Source organism: Sipha flava, unplaced genomic scaffold, assembly GCF_003268045.1.
Source record: "Sipha flava isolate LNK unplaced genomic scaffold, YSA_version1 118_pilon_pilon, whole genome shotgun sequence".
Taxonomy (NCBI): Eukaryota; Metazoa; Arthropoda; class Insecta; order Hemiptera; family Aphididae; genus Sipha; species Sipha flava.
Window position 1 is genome coordinate 348,706 of NW_020271743.1, and position 15,862 is coordinate 364,567.

Below are 15,862 nucleotides of genomic sequence, written 5' to 3' on the forward strand. Positions count from 1 at the left end.
CGTTAGGTATCGCGGTATTGTTTTCGAATTATTTTGCCTCCTGTTTCACGAAATCCGTGCGCGCTGTGAACAGCATGCCTACCCGTTTTCGTTTTCGATCGTCGTACCAATCCGATGTTAATCGTTTACAAAAATGTACGTTTATAACCTAGGAAAGTCATGGTCTTCTGGAAAAACGGGAAAATTCGAAGCGGAAAAAAATATGTATATATATTGTTTGTTATTGAAATCGGAGTCTACCAACCATCGTATTGCATTAAGCGTCCAAAGGATAGACGTATCGTGTCTCGAAATCGATGGCCGATTGATGGTGTCCATTTGCGTACGTTTACAATCGAACAATGACGTTGTGATAACATTGGCTCTTTCCGATACATCCGAAATCCAGATTGGGTAGGAGGTGAAGCAGAAGTATATGGTATATATAAATGCTTATGTTTTTGGTACTTCGTCAGTCGATTATTCTCATTTTATTAATTTTGGGCGAGTTAACAAGTTATTTAAATGGTCATGATATCGTTTGCGGTTATTTCCGATGAATTGTCTACTAAAAAGTCGGAGGGCTTGTATACAGAGCGAACATTAACGGAGTTGAACATTTTGTTATTCTCCTTCGAGAGTTTACAAAAAACGCAATGTATTCGTATTGGACAAACGCCAATCCATCAAGATACCTAGGAAAAATTAATTTTTTTCGCTTTGTATTAATTTATTTTGTTTTTATTCATAGTTGTATTTCATCGGTTTAAATAATATATTGATGTTAAAAAAATGATTCTATTTTTTGTTGTTAGTGAAAAACGTAAGAATAACGCGTAAAATTTGAATTGGACCAATTAGAACACGAAATATAAGAGCCACGCTGTGCCTTCCTGGGTTTCTTAATACGCGAACGGGACGCGATGGCAATGATATGCGTATTGTTCACGCAATGGAATTTAGAAAAATATCGCAAAAGTTTTGGCCCATGGGGGGATCGAACCCACGACCTTCGCGTTATTAGCACGACGCTCTAACCAACTGAGCTAATGGGCCAGTTGACGATTTGCTATGATTTTTTACGGTTTTCCGCTCTTTTCTTTATGCAATCCACAAAAACAGTGGTACCATATTCCAGTATATCATAACAGGTCAGTCAAAACATTGTCAAAATCTCAGTTTGTCAATAAATAGATAATAATAAAAACGATTATTTTAGAAATATATCAATCCCCTCCCCTCCGTAAATAATCTTTACTAAAGCCCTTGATTGAACAACTCATTTTCAATGACTTCAAAATGAAAAACAATCTACACACCGAAAAAAAAGTATATGTAATTTATCTGATTGACTCGGCCGATAATTTAATATTAATAAACAATAAATATATATATATATATATATAACAACTTTATTAAGCGGAATGATCCCCATACGGGTTGCCAAAATACACAGTATAACATTCAATACTGATGTACATAAGATTGTTATAAAATTATAGTAAATATAACTACGGTTTTTTAATAAAAAGATAAAATATCTATTTGGTAGAATTTATGAAGATTTGAAAAAGAAAATTATACAGTTTATTGCATAATATGTGCTAGAGATTGGTAGTCTTAGAAATATAAATGATAGTTTATAATATTGAGTGTATCTTTCAGAACAGACTAACATTATTTATTAGATCAGAGATAAGTCCTGAAAAAATTTCTCAAAAAACAAGATGCGGTTCCTCGGGTACCAAATCATAAACCCATTAAGTATTTTTAATTCGAAACCGATCTTACTTTACAAATATAATAATACTCTAAGCATTTATTTATTTAAACATACATATAAACTATTTATATATTAATTTACCAGTATTAAAAATGTAAACATTTTTCATTTTAATTCAATTTTTTATTATTTTATTAAATATTACAAAGCCCAAAGCTGCAACGCAATAACTTTGTACGGGTAGCCAGTTACGTGCTGGTCTACTGAATGAGTGATGAACCACTTATTCGTGCTATGGCTGTACTACGCGGTGCTGGGCCGTATGCAAATATAATCTATACGAACAGTCTCAACTTAAATTGTTAACATTTATCTCGACTAATATATTTTATTCAAAATTGATTAGTATGGCCACCATAAGTAACGGAACTTATAACGATAAACATCGATATCGATAAATGTCTAACTATTGGATACAAAAATTGTATTTTGCACAACGTTTGTTTTAAATTTTAATGCAGTCCCTCGATGAATAGTTTAAATTAAATATAGGTCGCGTGAGTAAAAAGGTCGGTGACTCTGGGTCTAAAGTATTCACAGAATTACAAGAGACGAAAAGTACTCGAAACAACGTTTAAAAGAGCATCACGACATTGTACCGACAGTTTATGAAACTGACAGAGAGTGGGTTGAATACCATTTTTGGATTACACTGCCGATAGGCAGAATGAACCATTGTTTATTTAAAAAAAAAAAAAAAAAAAACGAATACAAATTAATCAAATTATTAAAAAAACGCATTTAGTTTATTTATCAATTAAAATGTTGAACAAAAAAGAAAAAAAGAAAAAAACTAAAAAGCCATCGTGAAAAGTTCATAATAATATCATATATTTATAACTTAAAATAATTAATAAATATAATAATGGAGATTAAATGTCATGCTTTTGGACATAATTAATAATGTATTATACGTTTATTTTTTATTTTTTATATTTCGTTAATATACACAGATCACATGGCCCCACTTAGAACATGATAGCAGCATGGCTGAGTGGCGCACAACTGATAGTAGGCCGGCAGGTCTTAAATTATTGGTTTTAAAAAGTTATTGAGTTGCTGTTTTTGTTGCAACAATATTATTATTGTTGTTCGTTAAATATTATATTTTTGATCGTTTTTAATAAGTACATTGTTATTAAATTTTAAAACGATGCTATTGCTGATGAGGGCAGTCCGTTACGTGTTCCACTTATATTAACTGTACTTTTTACAGTGACAGTTTATAAATACAATTCATCGTATGCGTTTTTCTTTGCCATATGACCACCATAGATCGGCGAATCATTACTTTTATAGTACTTCAGTGTTTTCTTATGGAGATCAACTTTAATTTTCCGTCAATAGGTATTCAATAAAATATTATTTTATCGGTATATAATAGTTTTGTTTACTCGATTTAGTACGGTTTATTTTATTTTACTCAAAAAATCAAGACAAAATTCAATGAAATGTAAATTTCGCCGTTTTCAACGTGATAAAAATAAAATAAAAAATTTTACCAATTAAGGTCGTCTTATTAGTCCCTATAAAATTTAACGTAAAGAGAGAGAGAGAACCTTGTAGGAGAGCTTTTTAGCTTTTTGATCAAAACCAACAAACGACTTCACTATTAAATAGATACTTATGTTATTTACTGTTATTTATTTTTAATTTATATATATTATTTAAGTATCAATGTTTTTTATTTTTTTTTTAATTAAAATCAATTTTTTTTTTATAATGAGTGTTTCTGACATGTTAGTATTAATATGAATTTGCAATTCAAATCAATAATCAGTTAGGTAATTACTTAACATACTAATCTATAGGTTCTAAATCGAAATTGGCACGTTTGAAGAGAATATGATGAAATAAATTTTGGAACAGTAGTAGGTTAACCTGTATTCTATCACTTGTCTATTATAAATGATACAGCTGCATTGAAAAAAAATTACTCCTTCGTTCTTAAAGATTAATTGTATTTTATGCCGTAAGTATAAAATGTCTATAGTGCGTATGAACCACTTTTATCTCTAATATCTATTAATTTAAAGCGAACTACAAACAGTTCCAACTGCCTTTAGTGACACAGTCGTGTAGATAATTCGTGTAATTATCTTTTCATGAGCGAATCCAGCATCCAGGGGCGTCATTTGAACTTTAGACTGGGTGGGACAACTGATTAAATTTGCCGATTTCATAATATTTAAAAAATGATGGTTACCTTTATAGGATTGTCCACTTTTGAATTACTTTCATCCCAAAAGATAATTTCATCAACCATTCAAAGTTATCGTTACACTCGTAAGTGCTATGCAATAAAGAAATCGAAACTATAAACACAAAGGTAAACGGTAATCGAAATTAAAACATGACTCTCTAGGTGTAACATTGTTGTCACACCTGTACGGAAAGTTTGGTTTTCGACCACAGTCGAAGCGTTAGAATGTCACATTTATCCGTCCAGCGGGCGGCAAGATGGGAATCCCATAGTGGCGACCGGTTAAGTAGAAATCCCAAAAAGTGCGTGGAGGGAGGGAAAATGGAAATCCCTATATCACAGTGTAGTAAAGTGGAAATTTCCAAGAGCGCGGGCCCAGCACAACCAAAAACTTAAACGTATACCACGGTCCGTACAAAACATAAACTTTCCGTTAAATCTTATACACATATCACAACCTCCTTGTACGACGCATAAACACATTTAAACATATTTCGTTTTCACTGTACCCACACAAGTGCGTTGGACGTTACGGATAAATTTGTTTTGCGCGATTTATATAATAATTCGAATTAGAAAATGAGATCGTTCGCGCTAGTGTCACGTCGCCGTTCAAATAATCTCATTTCGTGTTTAACCGGAACACCTGATTACGGTGTCGGCGTTTGATGTTCGAGAATTTCCGATCAGCGCGTCGTTATGTCGGCGGTACGATTATCACCGGTCCGCGGACGCCATTACTGCCGCGACTTTTTTCCGCCCAAATTTTCTCTGCGAACGTCCGACTCGTCGTTTTTCCCGTACCGTGTGTTTTTGTGGTTGCAGCATAGCACGGTGGAGTCGCCGTCTCCGGGGACAACTTCGTATGTGTGACGACTGTTCAAACCGTAGCTGACCCGTTTCCGCGAAATTTTCTTTCGGTTATCGTCGTGCGGGGAGAAGTCAGTTATTGTAAATCGAGACCGACGCCGCTGATCAATCGATTCTTCTGCCGGTTGTGGTGTTCGTCGCACGTGTGAACACGGTCGCGTGGGCATAACCACTCGAACGCCAGACCGTCCAAGGTATGTTCCGTTATATTTGTTAAAAATATTATATTTATTTTTATACGATTTGTCTTGTTATATTTTTACAACGCGTTTGGAGCATATATGATTTTATTGTTATTTTTAGATTTATCATATTTATTATTACTCTTTTTGTTAATATTACTGTGGCACTTTTGGCCCGTTTATACCGGCATTTGTTATGATTTCATTAATTATCCTTGTTAGGTGTTCTTTTTTATTGCAAATGACGCGAGTATGTCACACAATCGAACCAGTGATGGTTTGACTGCGAAGCGCGCAGACAAGCATAAATACGAAAGATGACAATCAGTACAGTATACTGTAGTTGTACTATAGTTGTAGTGAACCATTAACTTCACCATACATGGTTCAAACGACAAATGCTGTTTCACTAAATCTATTGCCTGAAAAATCAAAATAAAGATAAATAATAGCTTGTGAAAAACTTTTAAAATTGAGAAAAATAAATAAAATCAAATCGTTGTTGAAAAATGTGTTTCTTACAAATTTTAATAAACTATCTACAGAAATTAAACCATCAATTCTATGGTCTATTTATTTAATGCTTAAAAGCATGAAAAATATGAAACATAATATTAACGTTGGTACTTATTTAAAATTACAAGTTTTTAAAGAGAAAATAGAGTGGATTAAAAGTAAAAATTCCAAATTTGTGACTTCAACCGATATAAAAAAAATCATTGACAAAGCTCCTGATATTCAATATTTAGTAAAAAGGTAGGTGAAATAAAATTATTATATATATATATATTGGCTATTCATTCTCTGTTCATTTATTACTATATATGTAATATTCATTAGTGAAATATATATTACACATTAAACTTCTCTACTCAAAAACAAATTGTTTACGATCATTTAATATTAAAGGGGAATTATATGATATTTTTAAGAAATAAATTGATTTATGACCTACAAATTTAACGTCGGATAGATTTTTTTTTAGTTATAAAAACGATTAATGCATCAAGCATGTTATTGGAAATATGCCTAAAGAAATTGTCATAGATTTAAATATATTATATTCCCTCGTTTTTTCGGCCAAACTTCAGCAACATTACTTACCGATTCTGTTGGTGATGTCACAACTAGTGATGGGAATAATCAAATGGAATAATCGAATTATTTTAATAATCGAAATAATGGTAACAAACATATTTACCAAAAGCAAATCATTTAAATTATTCGAAAAATTGCGTGTTTTACTCATTTCCTATTGGGTACTAAATTAAGAAGTCGACTGTCCATCAGTATTGTATTGTAATTGCTAAAAATAATAAAATTACTGAATTTAACTGAAACTACAGGTACCTATTTGGTGGGGGCCCGGGTCTTATAATTTTTGAGAGGGCCTACCGGGACATTATCGATATCACTAAAACTGTTTTATAAAGATCACATATATAGAAATATATAATATACCAAAAATAAAGTTTATAAGATTCGCGTAAAAATGATTGTCATAAACTGGAGAAGAGCCAGTGCTTCCCAAATTTTAATAAACCAAGTAAATAAAAATTTACGATTTACCAATTTTAGTATTTGATCATCAGACAAAGAATTTCCGACTTTTTAAAATTTCTTAGAGTGGGGCATTTGCCATAGTCTGCCCCCCCCCCCCAATAACGCCCTTGTCAACATCTATTTACGGTCAGGGAACTTCGTAGAAGAAATTATATAATACATCTGATCATAGGCGTATGTCTTGGAGGGGCTTTTGACCCCCCCAAAAAAAAAAAAAAAAATAATAATGTGATAATATAGCATTAACACTATCAACGTTTATTTTTCTTATCTATTATTTAATTCTTCCGAATATATTTTATTTTTAATATTACTTTTTCCCAAAGTACCCCCCCCCCTCGATCCGCCCATGTATCATTTAAATAATTTTACTTACTCTCTTATGATCATTGTCATTTTGCGAGAACAGAATAGTAAATTACCTATATTTATTTTTGAATTGTGATTAATAATTTAAGCAGAATTGTTGAATTATACAATTTTTTATTATTTAAGTTTTAACAATGTATTATTATAGTTTTGTTGTCAATATTATTGTACAATTTCAATTATTAACTAAATCATATGTATCCCGTTTGTAAAAGCGTTAAAATACACCATACTTTCCGTCTGGCCCATTAGCTCAGTTGGTTAGAGCGTCGTGCTAATAACGCGAAGGTCGTGGGTTCGATCCCCCCATGGGCCATACATTTTTTTTGTCTTTTTATAAACGTTTAAATTTTCGCCAATACCGTAATCGAATAAAATTGATTTGTATAATTAACTCGTTTTGTATGTTTCCATGTTTATTTTTAATATTCAAAATCATCGAAACGGCATAATGATTATTTTATTGGTAGTAGAATGTTGTAGTATTTTTTTTTTGTTATTTTTTTATTTTTTTTGTAGGATTTTTTTTTATTTATGACGAAAATTTTAAGTTCTTAGTATTTTAAATTTTAACAATTTTGGTTCCATTGTAGTCACTGCAAGTCGTAGAGTACTACTTATTTCTAGATGAGACCGGTACCGTATTTTAATAACTGTAACGAATGGAAATGTTTTTTCCGCATAAATACGTTGTCGAAAATTGAATATAATTCTAATTTTCATTAATTTTTCACTCAGCAATGGATATTCATTTTCAGTGTTGGGAATAGATAATGCAAAATTTATCTAGATAAAGATCATAGATAAAAAAAATTAAAATATCTAAATAAAGATAAAAGATAATTTCATTTTTATCTAGATAAAAAAAAAATATTTTCAAAAAATGTTATTTTTTGGTCAATATTTTTCAGTAAGACTCAATTATAATCAAGGGCGTATTTAGAAATTGTGAAGGGGGGTATAAACAAAAAGTTCAAAGTATACATAGTTACTTTTCCATCTCAACAAAACTGTCGTTATTCGTAACCAAATAATCAAAATACAAGTGTTTGATAGAAAAATAAACTTTTATTACACAAATTTATAATAAAACATATTTTTAAATATAATTTTTGTAATTATAATAACTGAAGACATCTAGGGTGCTTATTAGCATATGCATCAACTACTTCTTCAGGTTTTATAATTATTTTAGGGTGTATATAATGGTAATCCGTTTAATCGATAGTATCATATTATCATGAAATATTGATGTTCTAGTATTTCACCGTGTGCCTGTGCGTGAAAAAGGGCCTACAATAATAAATAAAGTATAAAACACGGTGAATGGGGGGGGGGGGCACGGGCTCCATGGGCCCATCTCTTAAATACGTCCCTGATTATAATCATTATTACTAATAGTTACCTAGGTGTTTAATGTTTATTGTAGTAATGTAGTGTACCATTAAGCAGTATTTATAAATAATGTACAATATTTAATGACAGTTAATCACTAAAATGTTACAGAAAAAAAAAAATGAAAATTGCTTTGTACGTATCAGAATGAATACAGAATACATAAAAAAATATTTTAAGTTAACAATATTGTTTTCCATATAATATTAATTTGATGATTTTCATTATTTTATAAGTAGTTATGTGTAGTAGTACGGGTTCCAAGAGTGAAGTAATAACTATTCAGCGTATGAGTTACGTGTGTATACTAAAATCAAATACCTACTATATTTGGAACTTCTATGGGAAAATAAGAAATTAAGTTTAAAAATACCAAAAATATTTTTTCGACATGAAAATATAAATAAAATGACATACCAAGAAATAATAATTACTTATGAATAATGCACGAATTATGATTATGAATACAAAATATATATGTATAAAAGAAAGTCAGGTTATTTACAGAATTTATAATTCAAGAACGGTTGGACCGATTTTGATGATCTCTAATTTGTTGGATTTGTCTCCGTACAAGAATAAAAAAAACTCTAATCTTGGTAAGATTACAGACAATTATCTAGATAAGTAAAAATTTTACCTTAGATAACTTGGCATTATTTATGTAGATAAGAAAAGGACATTTTGATAATTTCAGGAATTTAGTTTTGAGTGTGGAGTCGTATAAATTGATGGTTTTCTTTTTCGCTCATATTTAACTTGTTCTTTTCATTGTTTGCAGCAAATGGATGTATTATACACATATTACCATGTTTAGGGTCTCCTTTGATTGGGAAATAACGAAAAATATATTCTGTAAGTGATTGTAAATGCTGTTGAACAATAGCTATCACCTACTGGTTAACGGTTTTCTCTATCATATATTCATCAAAATTTGGAAACATTTGTAGATCCTCTTCAGTCAATCGCGTTTGCCAAAGTAATATTTCTTTTTGAAAAGCTGCTATTTTATTTCGTACTGTACACATGTCCTATGCATGTCCTAAGTTGTCCTTGCATGGATATGTTTAGTTTATTTTACAGCGAAAAAATATCTGCCAGATATGCACGTTTGGCTACCCATTCATCAATGGTGACATTTTCATCATTATTATAATTTGGTTTTCAATATCATAAGCCATTTCTTCAATTCTGTGTTTGATAGTGTTTGCAGACATAGGAATTTCTTTGAGAATCTTAACAGCCTGCTTTCCCAATACTACTTCACCGACTTGTAATATGCAAGGCTTAATTGAGTCTTCTACAATCGTACACGGCTTTTTATTTTTTGCAATATGAAATGCTACCATATTAAAGGTTTCTTAAATTAAAGGATTTTTGCTTACTCGTTTAAATCATTCTTATCCCCCCTCGTTCTAATTATAAAATCCTTAACTTATCACCTCAGCAATGAGGAAAAAAATCGTTAATTTTTGTTGGGTACCTAGCTATGTAGGTATCTCGGGTAACAAGCGAGTTGATCACCTAGCATTTTCCACCAAATCCCACATCAATATTTCTTCTTTTAAGCTACCTTCCTCCGATATTCTACCTATCCATCATAAATTATTCCGCAACGCTTGGCAATCCAAATGGGACTCCCTCCCACCATATTACGCGACATGGCATCGGAAGATCATCTCCAAAATTCCTCGTCATCCATGGTTCAAAGACCTAGATCTATCTAGGCGCTTTATCGTGAGCTTCACTCGTCTTTGGCTAGGATACAGCTTACTTCCATATCACCCCTTAAAGCTAGACCTCAATTCCTCTCCCCTTTGCACTCTACACCAGTTACAAACCATTTGTGATTTTGAACAAATAATCTTTAACTGCCCTACTTTTTCTTCCAATAGACTGATTCTTTTTTCACTTTTTTCATCCCTAGGCTATATTTCACCCGATTCCAACCTTCTTCTTAACTCTCGGTCAATCCCTATTATCCAGTCTATCATTAACTTCATTCTCATTACTGGCTTCCTAGTCTAATTATATTAAAAAAATAATGTAAATATTGTATTATAATAATTGTATTGCTATAATGTTTTAAATAAAAGCAAATTAAAAAAAAAAAAAAAAAAAAAAGAATTTGTCTTCAATTGTCATTTTTTTTCATAGTAATTACTTGCTTTCGCATATCATTACGCATTCTTTCAAAATACTCAACTGATTTATTTGCTAAATCCAGTTTTGATTGGAAGTGTCTTTCTAGTTTCGAAGGTTTTATAGCATCATTGGATAATAAGTCAAAACAAACAACACAAAGTGGCCGTAGATGCAGATCACTATCAGTTTCTTGAATAAATCTAAATTTCAAGTAGTTTGAATTATATTTTCTTAATATTTAGAACATGATTGCGTATATTTGTCCTTTTTGGTAACACAATTGCGTACGTTTGTACGATGGATAACAAAAAGGTGGGTAAGAAAAATAAACACGATTGCGTATGAAATTGTATTCAAGGTTACCAAATTTACTAATTTCACCGTATTACGAGTATATCTACCTAATAATATATAGAATACATATACATATAACAGTTCTATAATAGTTCATAAAAAAATTAATAATAAAATAGAATAAAATGAGGATAACTAAATAAAAGAAAAGTAATAAATAAATAAAATTGACAGTTTTTATTCAAATGAAATTATTGTTAATAAATTATTTGAAAATGCTTAAATTTGGATTCCTTGACATCTATAAACTACTTTTTGATTAAAGCTCGGAAAATACCGTATAATTTAACGGAAATAACGACGTTTCGTTAATATCTGATATATTTGATATCATTAACAATAAACACGGGTAATAAAAGCAATAAAAAACAAATTATTTACTAACTTTTTTAAGTCCTCTCGTATAAGCATGTGGTATACACCAATACTGGTATGAAAAATGGCATTAACATTTTAAAATTCGTAGTCAATCGTGTAGTTAAAAATCAGGTAAAATCTTACGGAATCGTGTAACTAAGAAGGTATCGCCGATAACGAACGTACGCAATCGTGTTTTACCGTTTGTTTTTCTTCAGTTCGAATGATTTTTCTAATTACTACGTTTTTTTTCCATTCATTATACAATGTACTCGTATATAATAAAACAAAATTCAATTAAAAAAAAAAAAAATACCACGCATGATAACAATACAATATTACGACAACGCAATCAAACATCGACTACATATTTCAATAAAAATAAAAGTTAAAATGTAGATTAGATATTAATAACATTTTTGAGGAATACTAATTTTACCAAGCCCGATAACGACGCATGTATAAATAGTCTTATTCATTCGGCCATTGGGCAATAATATATATGCATATGTATAGTCGCTGAATAATATTAAATTATAAGGTCTTGTAACATTTTTTAACAGACGATAATGATGATTGCATTATCAAGTGTTTATTTTTATTTGCCGTTTACTATACAGAAGCTGCATAGCAATATAGTGCAATTATACTTTATCACATAGTGATTATATGACACGTGCTCACTTGAAGGTTAGTAAAATAATATTGCAAATAACGTTCAAATTTTTTCTGCGGACCACCTAAATTTTCTCGCGGACCACCAGTGGTCTACGGACCTTCGGTTGGCGACCGCTGCTATAAATCATAGATATAGACAGTCTATAGAAGAGATGGGAATCACTACTCACTTTGATGAATCAATTAACCCAATTCAATTCATCAAGTCAATTTTCAATTCTGAATTGATTAGTCAATAAGAGACAAGAGTAACTAATGCACAAGAGATGCTCAATAATAGCAGCGATAATGAAATAACAGGAAAACAATTTGTTAAATCAATATTAGAGGATATGAAAAATATTTTAGATGATAGTACAATAGTCTAAAGCCGTGGTTTTGTGTTGTTTTGTGCACGATTTCAAATACGAAAATGTTTGTCTCTTATAATAATGTACATATGAAATTTCGATAAAATAATTTAAATATATTTTCTTATACACAATAGTACACAACACATGAATAGGGTAATTCATGGGTAATGTACCGATGTGTTTTTATGATTATACAATAAAGTGTACGTTAAGTTACCGTTTTGTTGCGTATAATTTTGTCGGTTGATTTTGAAAAACACCCCTCTTTTTTTATGTGTATAGCTACGCCACTTGCGTTCAACCTCATAAATGTAGACCGCAGGATCGTTTCAGAACCAATCGTATAGTAGATAATCATCACGTATTTGGCATTAACAGGATCATTAAAATAAAAATCACATTGTCGAAATGGTGATTTGTAACGTTATTCAAATAGTTGACGGTATTTACAGCGCTATCTATGGGCAAACATGTTTGTAATACTAAGCGTGTCATGTAAACTGATCCGTTAGATTGCAGTTAAAATATGAACGTAAGAATTTAAACAAATCTTTATAATATTGTTATCAGCCGAATTACTAGCACGGAACAGTCGGGACATAATTTTTAACGGATTATTACCAGGGTCGTATTGGTACGTTACGTGGGCGTACGGCCTTACACCCGTCAGCAGATTTTCGATTTTCGGCGTACCTATATCTAATGTAAAATATCATTTTATGAGTGTATAAAATAACTTGAATACCAAATAAAACTTATTTAATAGTTCATTGGAAAAAAAATGTTAGGGGCCATCAAGCTTGAATGAAATATTTATCTGTCGAAGATTACAGTGTGCGTTGTATTTAACGTATTTTAAGTTCAATAAAGTAAATAACGTTTTAGAAGAATGTATATTATTATATATAAGGGAGTTTACCGTTTCCGCCAAAAGCTATTTCCACCAAAAAAAGTTTGGAAACCATTGGTTTTAATTTTTAAGCCATATTGAATATATGTTATGGTAGTGTAAAAGACATTTGTAATGTATACACTGATAATCGTCGATAATAACGGTACACCGTTCGATATACTGTATTATAGTTTATTTATAATTAGCTTACAATAATTATCTGACAAATGTTAAATTCTTATATTTCCATTCAGTATCTGTTCTTTTTGTCACCAGAACACTTAAACGTTCTTACTTACCGTTCTTAAAATGGAATTTGTTGTAAGTAAAAGAGATCAAACAATATTGATTTTTGATGGGTTTAAATATGTTTTTGCTTATACGTCACAAATGTAACTCGGAGATGTTTTATGAAAAATTGTCGGGCCAATATTTTTGAAAAAGAAAATGTAATACTTGCAACGAAAGGTACGTTTTTTTATCTAGGAGTAAAATAAATATATTTATTTAATTATTTATTTATATATGACGATATGAGTTTTTTCAAAACTTTATCGAGATAATATTTGATCTATCCTTGCTTTTTAATTTATAAATAGTTAAATAGAATTGACATATTATAATATGAAATTATATAATACTTTAAAAACTCTAATATAATTGTACTTGTATTCGACTAATATATTATTATTGTCTACTTGTATTAAAATTTATAATGAAAGAATATGTAACAATTGTACATGATTCCCAAACGTCTTATCACAAAAATAAATTTTAGCGGAGACGGGAATCATACCTTTTTCGTTTCTAGTGATATAGGGCTGTGCGTAAATTAAGGAACCGGATTTTTGGCGGAAAAGGTACATGCCCATTATTAGTATGGACATTCAGCCTCAAAGGTTTTTAAATCTCCATCATGAAATTTATAACGCGTGGCAAATATGTAACTCATGGTTTTGTATTTTATAGTCTTATTAGAAGTTATAAGCATGTAAGGGATTAGTTCAATATATTCGTGCGTAGTGGAAAAAAAAATTGATGAGTGAAGAGAGAACATTTTTATAGGATTAATATCCGTATTTTTTTAGTGCGTGTGCTCATAAATATATTTACCAATACGCCATTGATTATTACCTTATACCTGGTTAAAGCCTTGTTCGGTGTAACAGTTGGTCGTAAAACGAATAAAACGAAATGCAAACCAATCGGTATGGTTATTGGTTTTGGTTGTACTTCGAATTACCTGCTTATGCTTCATCACGGAGACGTTTTTGCCGGTGCCAATATTTTTTAAAACCTCTTCTTATTACACGTCTAGAGTGTTGGAGAGATCCCTATGTACAAGTACAAGAGTTCATACATTTTGTCATTTTTGAAATGTAACGATGATCAACGAGTGAGTAGAATTAGCGGCTTTTTTTTAAATAGATTTTTATTTAATTGACTTTATTTCCGGTTAATATTATTGAGCCAACTTTATCCTTCGTGTAAAATTCATTATATTTAACTTTTTAATTTTGTATGTACGCCTATTCAGTATTTTATGCTTTTTTTTTTTAATTACAAATATTTGATAATACGTTGTGTTCAATACAGTGTTCAGAAATATGGTTTGTACCTTGCCTTGTATTACGAATGATTTATACCATAACATAGCCAATTGGGGAGGGGTTCGAAGTCCCCTTAACTAGTGTAGAAATACTATTACACTGATAAAAGTATACATTCAAAATGACAATGTGTACGTAATCGTGTAATATGATTTAGCGCGTGTACGCAGTTAAAAATTATAGAAATAAATAATTAATTAAGTATAAATTTTGAAAATCCAATGACCAATAATAATAACCAATAATTAATGTAGCGTTGTAAAAGAAGATGTAAATTATAATATGAATAGATACTTATTATATTAGGTAACCGTAATTCCAAAATTGTGAGTGATAAATGTAAATGATGAAATACAATACAGACAGAATAGTGTGAACAGAGACCCAATAACGTACAAACATGGTATAACCGATTACTCTAGTAGGTACGAATATACGATAAATGTATATTATTTTAAGTCATATTATATGAGTAAAAATTTGATAAATATATTGTTCAATAATAACCATATCCTGTACATTGCCAGTTTTTCAGATGATAGATTCTGACGATAATTTATTTTTTAGAACTATTATCTAACATTATCTGAGGGTGACCGCCGACGAAACGTAATATTTTTTTATAACTCCAATAATTTTAATCTGGATGATAATTTTTAAGAAACAGTTGAGCGTTTCAGTAAACATTTCGAAAAATGTTAAAGGGGACGCTTTAAAAGCGTTTTGAGAGGTAGGGGGACTGAGTCCTCTGGGTACGCTACTGCGATGAACCGTGAAACATAACTTTCCCCTAATCGATTTCACTTTTACAATAATAGAAAAGATTATGAAATAGTAATATTTAAACGACTGAAAAAATTATTGCGCAGGATGTATGCATCATCACTACTATAATAATATACATATACAATATACTCAGTGAGTGGTGTATTACAATTCGCTTATTACTCAGTGCCTGAATGGGGGGGGGGGGGAGACGCGGGTGAATATTATCAGATGCCCTAGCCGCTAGGTCCTATCGTACTCCTGCTATTTTTCAAAAAATAAAAAGCACATGGGCTGGTACTTTATTTAAATTTAGTTCTTCCGAAATTACAAAATGTTAATATTTTTATAAAATCAAACCGTT

General features: G+C 30.7%; 2 non-coding genes across 2 annotated transcripts; one reads left to right on the top strand and one right to left on the bottom strand.

The window, feature by feature from the left end:
• Positions 1-961: 961 nt before the first annotated feature.
• Positions 962-1,035, bottom strand: Trnai-aau. Its single transcript has one exon. It is a non-coding gene; the product is annotated as a tRNA-Ile (tRNA).
• Positions 1,036-7,191: 6,156 nt separating this feature from the next.
• On the top strand, positions 7,192-7,265 carry Trnai-aau. Its single transcript has one exon. It is a non-coding gene; the product is annotated as a tRNA-Ile (tRNA).
• Positions 7,266-15,862: the final 8,597 nt, after the last annotated feature.